Source organism: Dendrobates tinctorius, unplaced genomic scaffold (genome assembly GCF_039654945.1).
Source record: "Dendrobates tinctorius isolate UK_male_01 unplaced genomic scaffold, ASM3965494v1 ptg000138l, whole genome shotgun sequence".
In the NCBI taxonomy this organism is placed as follows: Eukaryota; Metazoa; Chordata; class Amphibia; order Anura; family Dendrobatidae; genus Dendrobates; species Dendrobates tinctorius.
Genome location: NW_027361806.1, coordinates 15954690 through 15970178, shown reverse-complemented (window position 1 = coordinate 15970178; position 15489 = coordinate 15954690). Strand labels below are relative to the sequence as shown.

The 15489-nt window shown below is 45.2% G+C and overlaps 1 protein-coding gene across 2 annotated transcripts in view; it reads right to left on the bottom strand.

Annotated features, from left to right (window-relative positions):
* The window catches only part of PDE4B (phosphodiesterase 4B), a 577622-nt gene that overhangs the window by 549773 nt on the left and 12360 nt on the right, over positions 1–15489 (bottom strand). Inside the window, exon 1 of one of the 2 annotated variants that reach the window (XM_073544720.1) lies at positions 7010–7208. The exons of the other annotated variant lie outside the window; for it this stretch is intronic. The gene's annotated coding sequence lies outside the window, so the exon portion shown is untranslated. Of the gene's footprint in view, positions 1–7009; positions 7209–15489 lie in introns of those variants that run through there. 2 annotated transcript variants of the gene reach the window in all.

The window sequence follows — 15489 nt, the reverse complement described above, 5'->3', positions numbered from 1 at the left end:
TTCAATTGCATCTCAGTTGTTTAATTTTAAATTAAAAATAGTGGCTTCCAGTGCTGAAATCACAAAGATTCGGTCACTCTCCAAATATTTCTGGAACTAACTACTATATTACTACCCCTTATAAGCAAGACTATAACTATAGTGAAACTGACCATAAGTATAATAACATTAGGAGTCAGGTTTCTGCGGTCGCTATGCAGGAATCCAGACCCTCACATTCTGCCGTCTCCTGCTCTTTATCCACTGCAGAAGAGATTGCAGAGGAGATTGCCTTGCAGCAAATCTCTCCTGAGGCTAAGTCCTTCTCTCCTCTTACTGAGCATGCTCATGGGACGATCTCCCATTGGAGATCGGGAGTCATGTGCTCAGGTCCTGCTCCAAACCTCATTTGTCCATCTCAGAGATCTGGAGGCGTGCGGAAGGTCCCGGCTGCTATAAAAGGCGCGCATGGCTGTTCCGATATGCGCTAGTATAGACCATACTTGCTGACGATGAATGCATGATTCTGGTGAATGACTCATTTGAAACCCCTATCCTTTGATATTACGCTTGTGTGAGGGATTGAGTTTAGTACCAGCGCGCCTATGCTTCATTGTCCACAGCTGCTAGCATCCAACATTGCGCTTGCGCCTAGCATTGTCGTATAGCGGCAGTGTCCTACGCCGCGCTGCAGTAGCAGTCCACTTAAGCGTTCGCGGCTGCAACGCTACACACACGGTAGGTCTAGAAGGACTTAGTACCGCCATCTTTGGCTATTCCTGTGACCTTATACCGTGTGTGTAACTACTCTGAGTACTTGTGACCTTAACAGGCTCAGCTCTTTTGTTTATGTTCATAGGCATCTCTGTGATTTAACAGAGATTGCTCTGTGTACTTGGGTGACGTTTAACCCTGTGCTCAATACCGCCATATTGCTTCTGCCACCACTTAGCAGCGGTTATATCACCTACTGCATGGTGGACCCCGAGCAGCGAACGCACTTTATTAGTTTTTTATTTTAGTGCGTTCCGCCGTTCCTAACATTATACTAGCGCCAGGGTCTGGCTAGTGATGGCAGAACAGCAGTAACTCTTGCAGTGCATTCGGCAGCTTGAGGGCCGGTTGGCCACTCTTGAGAGGGCTTTCTCAGCTGCGCAATCCACCGAAGCTGCTGTGCAAGCAATCACTGACGCGGTTACGCGTATGTCCACGTCCTCCCACGCGCTGACAGTTACCCACCTCCCGTTGCCCGATACATTTTCTGGCAATGGCGCCTCCGGTAGGGGTTTCATCAGCCAGTGCTCTATCCAGCTGGAGCTACTGGCTGCGCGATTCCCTATGGAGCGGGCCAAGGTGGGGTTTATTGTCTCCCTTCTGTCAGGCAAGGCGTTGGAGTGGGCTACGCCACTATGGGAGCGTGGTGACCCAGAGGTTTGCACTGCTGCTCAGTTGTTAACAGCTATTAAGCAGGTCTGCCTCGGTCCACGGGTCACGCATGACACTTCTCTTCAGCTTCTGGCTTTGACCCAGGGATCCCTCTCGGTTAGTCAGTATGCCGTTCGTTTTCGGACACTGGCTTCCGAGCTGGAGTGGTCTGACAAAGCCCTTATCCCTGTTTTGGAGAGGTTTGGGGGAGCACGTCAAAGATGATCTCTCTACCAGAGAGATACCAGCAACTTTGGAGGAGCTGATTGCCATTTCCACCCGCATTGACCTCCGTTTTTCGGAGCGCGGTATGGAGCGTGCTCAATCCAAGCGGAAGGTTACCTCAGCTCCCAACTTTTTGGAGCCTCTGGAACCACCTGAGCCAGAGTTTCCACCCCCTGAGCCCATGGAGGTGTCTCGCGCCGTTCTCGAGGCGTGTCCGGTACAAGACTCCATTTGCGGTTACTGTTGTCAACATGCTGTTGCTCCAGACAACAGTGCCCCGCAATGGCCAAACTCTGTGCCGCCGGGTAAGACCTTTGTCCCTCATCACCTTCGGCCGAGGGTTCTCGCATGGGCACACGCTGCCAGGAGGGGTGGTCACTGCGGCTATATGCAGACCACAAAACTCCTGGCTGGGTCTTATTGGTGGCCGCACAGGGCTCGGGATGTAAAAAAATATATTTGGGCCTGTGCCTTTTGTTCACGGGATAGCCTCTCCAAACGGAGAGTGGTGACGCCCGCCGACACACGGCGGCGTCCCACTTTAACTTCCGCTCCCGTTGTCTCCCATGTGTCCCTTCTTAAACCTGGCGATCTTGCCATCTCTGATGCCTTCTGCGTGTCCCGGGTTTCCTTGTCACCTACCCGGACATCAGACTTGCCTTCGGACGAGTCTGAGGCCTACACCACTAAAAGGCACAAGTTGGCGGGTCGGAAGTCTCAGGGAGGGGGGCCCTATGAGGGGGGTAATGTTAGAAGTCAGGTTTCTGCGGTCGCTATGCAGGAATCCGGACCCTCACATTCTGCAGTCCCCTGCTCTTTATCCACTGCAGAAGAGATTGCAGAGGAGATTGTCTTGCAGCAAATCTCTGCTGAGGCTAAGTCCTTCTCTCCTCTTACTGAGCATGCTCATGGGAGATCGGGAGTCATGTGCTCAGGTCCTGCTCCAAATCTCATTTGTCCATCTCAGAGATCTGGAGGCGTGCGGAAGGTCCCGGCTGCTATAAAAGTCGCGAATGGCTGTTCCGCCATGCGCTAGTATAGACCATACTTGCTGCTGTGTGAATGACGATGAATGCATGATTCTGGTGAATGACTCATTTGAATCCCCTATCCTTTGATATTACGCTTGTGTGAGGTATTGAGTTTAGTACCAGCGCGCCTCTGCTTCATTGTCCACAGTTGCTAGCGTCCAATATTGCGCTTGCGTCTAGCATTGTCGTATAGCAGCAGTGTCCTACGCCGCGCTGCAGTAGCAGTCCACTTAAGCGTTCGTGGCTGCGACGCTACACACGGTAGGTCTAGAAGGACTTAGTACCGCCATCTTTGGCTATTTCTGTGACCTTATACCATGTGTGTAACTACTCTGAGTACTTGTGACCTTAACAGGCTCAGCTCTTTTGTTTATGTTCATAGGCATCTCTGTGATTTAACAGATTGCTCTGTGCACTTGGGTGACTTTTAACCCTGTGCACAATACCGCCATATTGCTTCTGCCACCACTTATATCACCTACTGCATGGTGGACCCCGAGCGGCGAATGCACTTTATTAGTTTTTTATTTTAGTGCGTTCCGCCGTTCCTAACACAATAATACCATAACTACTATAATATTAACCGCTGTTTACAAGAATATAACTACTATACTATCCCCTATGTTTATGAATATAATTCTTATAGAACTGCTACAATATTTACAAGAATATAGCTACTATAATACTGCTCCTATGTACAAGAACATTACTACTATAATACTGCACCTAAGAACAAGAATAAAATTGCTATAATACAACTCCTATCTACAAGAAAATAATTACTAAAATACTGATCCTATATTCAAGGATATAGCTACTATAATATTGTCCCCTGTATACAAGAATTTAACTAACTACAGGGTGGGTGATTTACAGTGGGGCAAAAAAGTATTTAGTCAGTCAGCAATAGTGCAAGTTCCACCACTTAAAAAGATGAGAGGCGTCTGTAATTTACATCATAGGTAGACCTCAACTATGGGAGACAAACTGAGAAAAAAAAATCCAGAAAATCACATTGTCTGTTTTTTTTCATTTTATTTGCATATTATGGTGGAAAATAAGTATTTGGTCAGAAACAAGCAATCAAGATTTCTGGCTCTCACAGACCTGTAACTTCTTCTTTAAGAGTCTCCTCTTTCCTCCACTCATTACCTGTAGTAATGGCACCTGTTTAAACTTGTTATCAGTATAAAAAGACACCTGTGCACACCCTCAAACAGTCTGACTCCAAACTCCACTATGGTGAAGACCAAAGAGCTGTCAAAGGACACCAGAAACAAAATTGTAGCCCTGCACCAGGCTGGGAAGACTGAATCTGCAATAGCCAACCAGCTTGGAGTGAAGAAATCAACTGTGGGAGCAATAATTAAAAAATGGAAGACATACAAGACCACTGATAATCTCCCTCGATCTGGTGCTCCACGCAAAATCCCACCCCGTGGGGTCAGAATGATCACAAGAACGGTGAGCAAAAATCCCAGAACCACGCGGGGGGACCTAGTGAATGAACTGCAGAGAGCTGGGACCAATGTAACAAGGCCTACCATAAGTAACACACTACGCCACCATGGACTCAGATCCTGCAGTGCCAGACGTGTCCCACTGCTTAAGCCTGTACATGTCCGGGCCCGTCTGAAGTTTGCTAGAGAGCATTTGGATGATCCAGAGGAGTTTTCGGAGAATGTCCTATGGTCTGATGAAACCAAACTGGAACTGTTTGGTAGAAACACAACTTGTCGTGTTTGGAGGAAAAAGAATACTGAGTTGCATCCATCAAACACCATACCTACTGTAAAGCATGGTGGTGGAAACATCATGCTTTGGGGCTGTTTCTCTGCAAAGGGGCCAGGATGACTGATCCGGGTACATGAAAGAATGAATGGGGCCATGTATCGTGAGATTTTGAGTGCAAACCTCCTTCCATCAGCAAGGGCATTGATGATGAAACGTGGCTGGGTCTTTCAACATGACAATGATCCAAAGCACACCGCCAGGGCAACGAAGGAGTGGCTTCGTAAGAAGCATTTCAAGGTCCTGGAGTGGCCTAGCCAGTCTCCAGAACTCAACCCTATAGAAAACCTTTGGAGGGAGTTGAAAGTCCGTGTTGCCAAGCGAAAAGCCAAAAACATCACTGCTCTAGAGGAGATCTGCATGGAGGAATGGGCCAACATACCACCCACAGTGTGTGCCAACCTTGTGAAGACTTACAGAAAACGTTTGACCTCTGTCATTGCCAACAAAGGATATATCACAAAGTATTGAGATGAAATTTTGTTTCTGACCAAATACTTATTTTCCACCATAATATGCAAATAAAATGAAAAAAAAACAGGCAATGTGATTTTCTGGATTTTTTTTTCTCAGTTTGTCTCCCATAGTTGAGGTCTACCTATGATGTAAATTACAGACGCCTCTCATCTTTTTAAGTGGTGGAACTTGCACTATTGCTGACTGACTAAATACTTTTTTGCCCCACTGTATATGGACACACCTGGGTGGGTCATTTATAAAGTTGGATCCAAAATGGCCAACTTCAAAATGGCCGCCATGGTCACCACCCATCTGGAAAAGTTTTCCCCCTCCCATATACTAATGAGCCACAAACAGGAAGTTGATATCACCAACCATTTTCATTTTATTTAGGTATATCCATATACATGGCCCACCCAGGTGTATCCATATAAATGGCCCACCCTATACTATAATACTACCCTCTATGTACAAGAATATAACTGCTATAAATATTGCCCCTATATACAAGAATATAACTACTCTAATACTGCTCCTATGTACAAGAATGTAACTACTATAATACTGCCCCCTATGTACAAGAATATAACTACTATAATACTGCCCCCTATGTACAAGAATATAACTATTATAATACTGCCCTTATGTACAAGAATATAACTACTATAATACTGCCCCTATGTACAAGAATATAACTACTATAATACTGCTCCTATGTACAAGAATATAACTACTACAATACTGCTCCTATGTATAGGAATATAACTACTATAATACTGCTATGTACAAGACTATAACTGTTATAAAACTAGTCCCTATGTACAAGAATATAACTGCTATAATACTGTCCTTATGTACAAGAATATAACTGCTATAATACTACCCCTATATACAAGAATATAACTACTATAATACTGCTCTCTATGTACAAGAATATAACTACTATAATACTGCCCCTATGTACAAGAATATAACTACTATAATACTGCCCCTATGTACAAGAATATAACTACTATAATACTGCCCCCATGTACAAGAATATAACGGCCATAATACTGCCCCATATGTACAAAAATATAACTACTATAATACTACCTTTTTTTACATTACATAAGTGAAGATGAATTATTGGTTAATATATGTCCTAACGAACAACTCCAGTAATAAGAACAACAGTGAATTTTGAGTGTAATGTTCTCCAATTTACTACAGGTATATTTCTCTGTTATTGCATATCAGCTCCTCATATTTATGAAACTGAATGTAATAGTTAGGCTTAATGTCACTGTGCTCTACCTGCACTTACTGAATAACCAGGCTGTGCTCAGTGCTGCAGGTATGTGGCATTTATATTATAAAATATGGTAATATAGTACAGCATACAGGAAAGTTTGCACAGATGTTGTTTATGGATGAATCAATTATTGTTGTGCAGTTTATTAGCATGTCCAGGGTTATGGTCATGTTATAAGCACACTATAAAGCAGCTTTTATATTTTGCATTAAAATACCAGATGAGTTCCCCATTAGCCATGCAGATTGTAATTTCACTGACTCTTCTCAACTCTCCGTTACTGAATGCACAAAACTATAGTGATGGACTTTCAAAGAAACATGGCAGCATTCTCCAAGAACTGACTTCTTTTAGAAACTATGTGGACCAAGCAAAGTAAATCATGCCTCCTAATACATCAATGTATTAAATTGCAATTCTACTGGAAGTCTGTATAATAATCATAGTAATATGCATAATACTGACAACAATAACAAATACATATAAAGATAGAGCAATAATATCATCAATACAATAGAGTAATACACCTTGAGATTTGCGTTCAATGAAAGTACTATTAGGATAACTGTGGCAGCAACATTGCTATGTCACAAACCCCCCTCCACCGCATCTCCCACCCCTAAATTGTCGTTTCAGCTCCAAAAACAGGGATCCTATGAAGTTTGCAGGAGTGCATGCACGGAGCATTGATGGCTGATGACTACATGCTTATGTATAGATTCAGTGAGCTAAATTGAACATGAGCTGATAAGAAATGGATGCAATGAAACACACAGACTGATGAAACGGAAGACCCCAAACTCACCCATTCATCAAGAAGACCTTTTGCATTTGCCCATCCTGATCCCTCTGGTGTAATGTAAACTGGCAGTATAGTGAGGGGTAGAGGGGGATTATTCCTGATCCCCTATTGTCCTGTATCCAGAGTCAATGGCCTGGTACTGGAGTGTTTAAAGCCTCATTCATAAGACACAGGCTTCCTCCAGTCACACACCCGCAGATTCCAAACCCACCCCAAACCGCCACCCCCCCTTCCATCTGGATATTCAGTCACGGCGCTGTCAGGCAGTCTCTGTGCACGGCGCTTTGGGAATTGAAAGCCTTTCCCCGGCACGGAACAAAAGGATAGATTTCCTTAACTTGCACAATGGTGTCTGTCTTATTCTGACACCAGCTCTCCTTTATAAAGGGTACAATTCTCTTCCTAGTATGATTCATGAAAATTCCAGGTGCGTAACGGCAACCAGAGTGCACCGTCCTCCCCTAGATTTCCATAGGTTGCTGCTTCATTAGGAGACATGGATGGTATAGAATACTACTGGAGTCATGGGAAGCCTTCCTCCAAGAATCGTAAATCCTTGTCTTGTCCTCATCTGACCACATATTAAATGTTGGATCCAGGAACTTTCATGTTATATCTGGTTGTGAAAAAAAACAAGTGGCAACTTATTAAGCCACCCTTACTACTGCCCAGCTTTTCAAAACATCATCACTGTCCCCATTGGGGCTCACAATTTAAATTCTCTATAAGTTTGTCTTTGGCGTGTGGGAGGAAACCGGAGAACCCAAAGGAAACCCATGCAAAACGACAGGGAGTACAAACTCCTTGCAGATGTTGTCCTTGGTGGGACTTGAACCCACGCCCCGAGCATCAGCAAAACAATAGGGTTAACCACTGAGCCACCGTTCCTGCCAAACTGTAGATACAGCAAAGCTGAGTTTACCTTTTCCTCCCTTCTATGGGCACTGTTTTGAGGGATCCTCTGCGCAGGTGCTGGGGAGTCACTGTGACCTCCAGCGTGCGTGAGGATAAGGCCGGGGTCACACTGGCGAGGAATACGGCCGAGTGAGAGGCGCTAAAAGCACGCATTAGACACGGACCAATGATTCTCTATGGGGTCCCTCGCACCAGCCGTATATTTCTCATCCGTATTCTACGGTCCGTGCAAATCGCAGCATGCTGCGATTGTCAGCGTACTACGGCCGTAGTACGCCAATGCAAGTCTATGGGTGCGCAAAAAATACGGATTACACACGGACCACACATGTGACCTGCGAGAAATACGCACCCGGTGTCTTTTAGCAAAGCCGGCAATTCAGTGCGCTATACAGAAAACTCACACTGACAGGTTTAATAAAGAAACAAAAGAATAGATATAGACACATAGAATACATTATATATATATATATATATATATATATATGCGCATTCTATGTGTCTATATCTATTCTTTGGTTTCTGTTAGAAACCCTGTCATAGGGCTCCATTATATGTCCATTTTGCAAGCCTGCGAGAAAATCTCGCCATACGGATTACATACGGATGCTTACATGCGCAAAATACGCGACCACACCTTGATTACGGATGACATACAGAGCACTGTTTAGGGGTCATTCATCCGTATTACGCATGTAAAATACTGACCGTATTTTGCGTCGGTTAGTGTGACCCCGGCCTAAGGCTCTCTCCCAACTTCCTCCCTACATAGTCATCACTAGGAACCATGTGTACATAGGGGGAAATGATGCGTATAAACCAGGTATTTCATTTTGATAAGCAAATTCTCCCAGGAAAAACTCCTCTCCGGATAAAAGGTTTTGAGAACAAATGCTTACATGATCCATTGGGGAAAGGAATAATTTCTTTTATTTACTCTACTATTAGTCCACCTTACGATGAAAGAAAATTAAATTATATGTTACAGTGGGAGGAAGATTTAGAATTTGTCATGTCGATTGATGACTGGTACCGAAGTAGTGAGACATTATCTAAAAGGTAGTTATCAAACTTCGCTGGTAGAGACTTCTTTGAAGGTTCTACATAGATCCTATTATGTACCAGAGAGAATTCATAATATGTTCCGTAGTGTCTTGGGTGATTGTTTCAGGGGTGTGGGGTATTGGGGGGGACATGAAACACATCTGGTGGTCTTGTACAATAGTCTCGGAGCTGTGGAGGAAAGTGAAATGTCTGGTAGAACAAATGTTCGGGGAACAAATCGATTTAGAGCCCTCTGTCTTTTTATTGGGTACTAAACCGCCGAGGTTCTCAAAAAGTTTTCATAAATTGGTGAATTATTTGTGTATGACAAAGATTCATATAGCCACAAGATGGAAAACTCCTTCACTAGCGATATCTTTGGTAAAAGAAAGTATTAATACCATCATGCTATATGAGTGGATAGAATCCACTAGATCTGATACGTGGAACTTAATTCTCAAGGTCTGGAATCCTTGGATAGAATTACATCCAAATACACAACTAGACTTGGCCTTGCGGCTTTCCCTCTGACCGTTTATGACTTATAGAAAAGGCCTTACCAGACCTCATAACAAACGTTGGATGTTTACTTGAGACGGATATTTAAAATTAGTTCTTCGTATTAATATTAAGCATTGTATGGCTGAACTCCTGCTGTCTATCCTTCCCGTACCCCTGTCTTGTCCTTTTTCTTGAATGTCTAATTTGTTATTATGAATATAATATATGCTCCCTTGCATGGGAGAATGGTTATTGTTTTTGTGTTTTCATATTATGTTTCAAATAAAACTTATTGAAACTAAAAAATACGGATATAAATATGGTACCACTGAAAACGTCATCTTGTCCCGCAAAAAAAACCAAGCCGCCATACAGCTCCATCAGTGGAAAAATAAAAAAAAAAGTTATACCTCTCAGAATAAAGTGATGCAAAAATAATAATTTTTTCTATAAAATAGTTTTTATTGTGTAAAACCGCCAAAACATAAAAAAAAGATATAACTCTGGTATCGCTGTAATCGTTCTCACCAGAAGAATAAAACTGCCTTATCAATTTTACCACACGGAATGACATAAAAAAATTAAAAAAAATCCTGAATTGCTGGTTTTTGTTCATTCTGCCTCCAAAAATTCAGAATAGATAGTGATCAAAGCATGTCATGAGTCTGAAAATGAGACCAATAAAAACGTCAACTTGTCCCGCAAAAAACAAGCCCTCATATGACTCTGGGATATGGAAAAATTATACCTCTCAAAATATGGTGATGCCAAAACTATTTTTTGCAATAAAAAGCATCTTTTAGTGTGTGACAGCTGCCAAATATAAAAACCCGATATAAATCTGGTATCGCTGTAATCACACCTACCCGAAGAATAAAGTCGCCTAGTCACTTATACCACACGAGGAGTAGCCTAAAAAATAAATAAAACCAATTTTTCACCTGCTGTTGATTTTTTCATTCTGCCTCCCAAAGATCGCAGTAAGACTTGGCTCACATTTATCCTGCACTCAGCGCTGAAGCTTTGCACGGCAGGGTTTCTGCGTAAATCTCTGAAATATGTGATTCAGATGGAATCCTCGATGGAAGATTCCCTATAATGAGGCAGATGGAGGCACTGTGGATGCCATAGGACCTGTGATCCAGCGGTGTCTATCTTTTTAGGATTGCACAAAAGTGCTGTCGGCCACAGTTTTGTGCACTTCTGAAAAGAAGAAACCGCTGAACAGAGGCCAGAGTCCAAAGAAACTCGACTGCCTCATTATAGTAAGTTGATCCCTCGGGGGTTTCATCTGAATCACGTCAATCAGAGATTTAGATGGAAACCACAGAGTAAGTGCTCAGCGTAGAGTGCCGGATAAATGTGATCCCGAACGTCCTGTAAAATGTTCCCAATAAAAGCTTCAACTCAATCCACAAAAAAAGCAAGTCCCCACTCAGGTCTGTCATCTGTTAATGGAAATATAGAGGATTTCCACATTACGTGTAGTACAAAGGCTCTGAAAAAGTGAAATGGCTCCTCACCCTCCAAAAGACATTCAGCAAATTCTGCGCTCCCAAGTGCAAATGCCCCTCTCCCTTATGAGCCCTACAGTGTACCTAAACCAGATATAACGTCCACATGTTTGGCATTTCTGAAGTGATGAGAGCCCGTCTAACATACGGGTGCATGTCTCCAGAAGTATGGGCTGGGCATAACGTACTGGTGACTACAACGTTCTGGTCACTACAACTGCAGTTTGCAATTTTCACTTGGCAACATTAAATTGCTGCTTATTTCTGGAAAATACCCATGGTATCAAAATCATCACTACACCTGTAGATAAATTCCCAAAGGGGTATAATTTCCAAAATGGGGTCACTTGAAGGGTGATTCTGCTCATCTAGTAATTAGGGACTCTGTATATGGAGTCCGCAAACTGTTCTAGGAAAATCTGCTCCAGGAGGCAAATAGCGCTCCGTTCCTCCCGATCTCTCCGTATGGCTAAGTAGTACTGTACAGCCACATATGGGGTATTGCCACGTTCAGTAGAAATTGTGGGACAAATTAATGGTTCAATTTTTACCAACTTGTGTGAAAATGTAAAATCTGTGGCTAAAACAAAATTTTGGTGGTAAAAATGTAGTTTTTTTTTCTTCACTGCCCAATGGTATAAAATTCTGTAACACACCTGTGGTGTAAATATGATCACTGCACCCCTAGATTATTATTTATTTATATAGTGTAGGGTTCAGACAGGTTCTCAGGTGCAGTGACGAGACACGAGACTGAGTGTGATTTGTAAAATAAACGTTTAGAAATTGGTGCCGCTGGGGCTTTGCTGAACAAACCAAATAGGCAACAACAAACTGTCCTCGCAGGGACTCAATGACATTTACAACACTTTTCTTATACTAAATGCGACTAATCCGTCTAGTCCGGGTGTTGTAGGCCACGTATGACCAAACTACGGGTCCTTATCTCCTATATTAAACTTATCCTTCCAGGGGTCTGTTAGGATCACAAGCGTGGCCACGTAGAGGTCGCTGATGCGGCTGCCTTGACGCCTCGTTATTCTGGGAAGGAACTGGGCTCGACAGGCCCTGAAGAGACGATGCTGGTGGGGCGCAACGGGCCCTGACGAAACGATACCGGTGGGGCGCAACGGGCCCTGAAGGAACAATGCCGGTGGGGCGCAACAGGCCCTGAAGGAACAATGCCGGTGAGGCGCAACAGGCCCTGAAGGAACAATGCCGGTGAGGCGCAACAAGCCCCAAAGGAATGATGCCGGTGGGGCGCAACAGGCCCTGAAGAAACGATACCGGTGGGGCACAACAGGCCCTGAAGAAACGATGCCGGTGGGGCACAACAGGCCCTGAAGAAACGATGCCGGTGGGGCACAACAGGCCCTGACGAAACGATGCCGGTGGGGCACAACAGGCCCTGACGAAACGATGCCGGTGGGGCACAACAGGTCCTGAAGAAACAATGCCGGTGGGGCGCAACAGGCCCTGAAGAAACGGTGCAGATGGGGCGCAATAGGCGTCTCCTTGCGGCTCTCGTCTCACCGTGGAGTATGACTGTATGACGCAGTCTCTAAATATAACCGTTCACCAACCTCTGCTCGGGGTCCCTTAGCAAACCGGACGGGGGCCCTACTGCTGCCTGTAGCGAGGTGGCGCTCCCTGGGGCCGGTGATGACAGGGCCGCAGCTGTGGGAGAAGGCAGGGGGGCAGTGTCCTGACCGCTGTAAAGGAATGGTCTCTAGTAGCAGTGGTCAGTGGAGGTCGTGGACTTGTCACAGCAGGGAGGGAAACAGCGGGGGCGGCTGTATGCGTCCGTATGAGGGGAGCGGCCACCGATGCAAGGCTCCCACATGTCACTAGTCGGTAAGTCCGCAGCTTTCCTTTCACAGGGCCCTGTCGCTCTCTCCACAACACACCGTCCGCTCCCTCAGTCCTCTCTGTCTCACACGGCTTCCTGTCTGTTGTCCGGCTCTCTGTCAACTGCCACTTCAGCACACCCCCTGCTCCTTTTAAGCTTGCCCCGCCCCCTGTTTCCCTGACAACTTCAGTCAAGTCTTTCCCTTTACTGTCCTCCCAGTATCGTTCCCTCAGGAACCCTGATGGCGGTCCCCTGGGTACCTGCCCATTCACTGTCTGGAAGTCCTCCTCCCAACAATATTGATTCCATGGTGCTGTACATGAGAAGGGGTTACATACAAATTACAGATATCACTTACAGTAAACAAACTAACAATGACAGACTGATACAGAGGAGAGAGGACCCTTCCCCTTAGGGCTTACATGCTACAGGATGGTGGGGAAGGAGACAGTAGGTTGGTGGGTTGCAGCAGTTCCGGTGTTGGTTGAGGTTATATCACCGGTAGTGGTGAGAGAGTAGGAGGTAGCGGGGTCATTGCAGGCTGTAGGCTTTCTTGAAGAGGTGGGTTTTCAGGTTCCGTCTGAAGGATCCAAATGTGGTTGATAGTCAGACTTGTTGGGGCAAAGAATTCCACAGAATAGGGGCTATTCGGGAGAAGTCTTGGAGGTGGTTGGGTTGGGTGAGGAGCGAATAAGTGTGGAGGAGAGAAGGAGGTCTTGGGAGGACCGGAGATTACATGAGGGTAGGTATCTGGAGATTAGTTCAGAGATATATGGTGGAGACAGGTTATAGATGGCCTTGTAGGTCAGTATTAATAATTTGAACTGGATACGCTGAGGGAATGGGAGCCAGTGAAGAGATTTGCAGAGGAGAGAAGCAGAGGAGTAGCGAGGAGAGAGATGAATTAGTCGGGCGGCAGAGTTAAGGATGGATTGGAGAGGTGCGAGGGTGTTAGCAGGGAGACCAAAGAAAAGGATGTTGCAGTAGTCAAGGCGGGAGATGATGAGGGCATGCACAAGCATTTTAGTAGATTGAGGGTTGAGGAAAGGATGGATTCTGGAAATATTTTTGAGCTGGAGGCGACAGGAGGTAGAAAGAGCTTGGATGTGCGGTTTGAAGGACAGGGCAGAGTCAAAGGTTACTCCGAGGCAGCGGACTTCTGGTACTGGGGAAAGTGTGATGTCATTAATTGTTATAGCTAGGTCGGGTAAGGAAGATCTGTGAGATGGAGGAAAGATGATGAGTTCAGATTTGTCTACATTGAGTTTGAGGAAGCGAGAGGAGAAGGAGGATATGGCTTATAGACACTCTGGGATTCTGGACAGCAGAGAGGTGACGTCTGGGTCAGAGAGGTAGATCTGAGTGTCATCAGCATAAAGTTGGTAGTGGAATCCGTGGGACTTCATGAGTTGCCCCAGGCCAAGTGTATAGATTGAGAAGAGTAGGGGTTCTAAAACAGAGCCTTGAGGGACTCCAACAGAGAGGGGGTGGGATGAGGAGGTGGTGTGGGAGTGGGAGACGCTGAATGTGCGGTTGGAAAGGTATGAGGAGATCCAGGATAGGACAAGGCCTTTGATGCCGAAGGAGGAGAGGATCTGTAGTAGGAGGCAGCGGTCAACTGTGTCAAATGCAGAGGACAGGTCTAGAAGCAGGAGTATAGAGTATTGTCCATTTGATTTGGCTGTATGTAGGTCGTTAGTAATTTTGGTCAGGGCTGTCTCAGTGGAGTGATGGGGGCGGAAACCAGATTGTAGATTGTCAAAGAGCAAGTTAGATAATTGGTGGGAGGAAAGTTCAGCATGGACGTGCTGTTCCAGGAGCTTGGAAGCGAATGGAAGCAATGATATTGGGCAATAGCTGGACATAGCGGTTGGGTCGAGGGTTGGCTTTTTAAGGATAGGCGTGATTGTGGCATGCTTGAAAGCAGAAGGGAGGGTACCAGACGTTAGTGATAGCTTGAAAAGGTGGGTTAGGGATGGGATAAGTGTGGTGGTGAGGTTGGGGAGGAGGTGGGATGGGATGGGGTCAAGTGCACAGGTTGTGAGGTGCGATTTGTAGAAGAGGCGATTATGCTCCCCTTCAGTGATGTTGGAGAGAGAGGTTATGGGGTTTGGGCATTGGTCTGGCATACAAAGGGGTTGTGGTGGTTGAGTGATGAAGACTTGCCTTGTTTGGTCAATCTTGTTTTTGAAGTGTGTGGCAAAGTCCTCGGCAGAGATGAGGGAGGTTGGAGGAGGCAGTGGTAGGTGGAGGAGGGAGTTAAAAGTTTTGAATAACTTTTGGGTTGTAAGATAGGGAAGAAGATACGAGGGTTGTGAAGTAGGCCTGATTAGCAGAGGTGAGGGCAGATTTGAAATCGAGTGTTGCCTGTTTGAATGTGGTGAAGTCATCTTGCGAATTTGTTTTCTTCCAGCGCCGCTCTGCAATCCTGGACGCTTGCCAGAGCTTTTTAGTGGTGTTATTGTGCCAGGGTTGTCTGTTGATAAGTCGCATTCTGCCATGAACGAGAGGGGCAACAGTGTCAATAGCTGATGCGAGAATGGCATTGTAGAAAGCAGTGGCACCGACTGTGTCATGGAGTGAGGATATGGATGCCAGTGGTAGAATAGAGTCAGAGAGCACATGGGTGTCTAGGTGAGCAAGGTTTCTGCGGGGGTGTG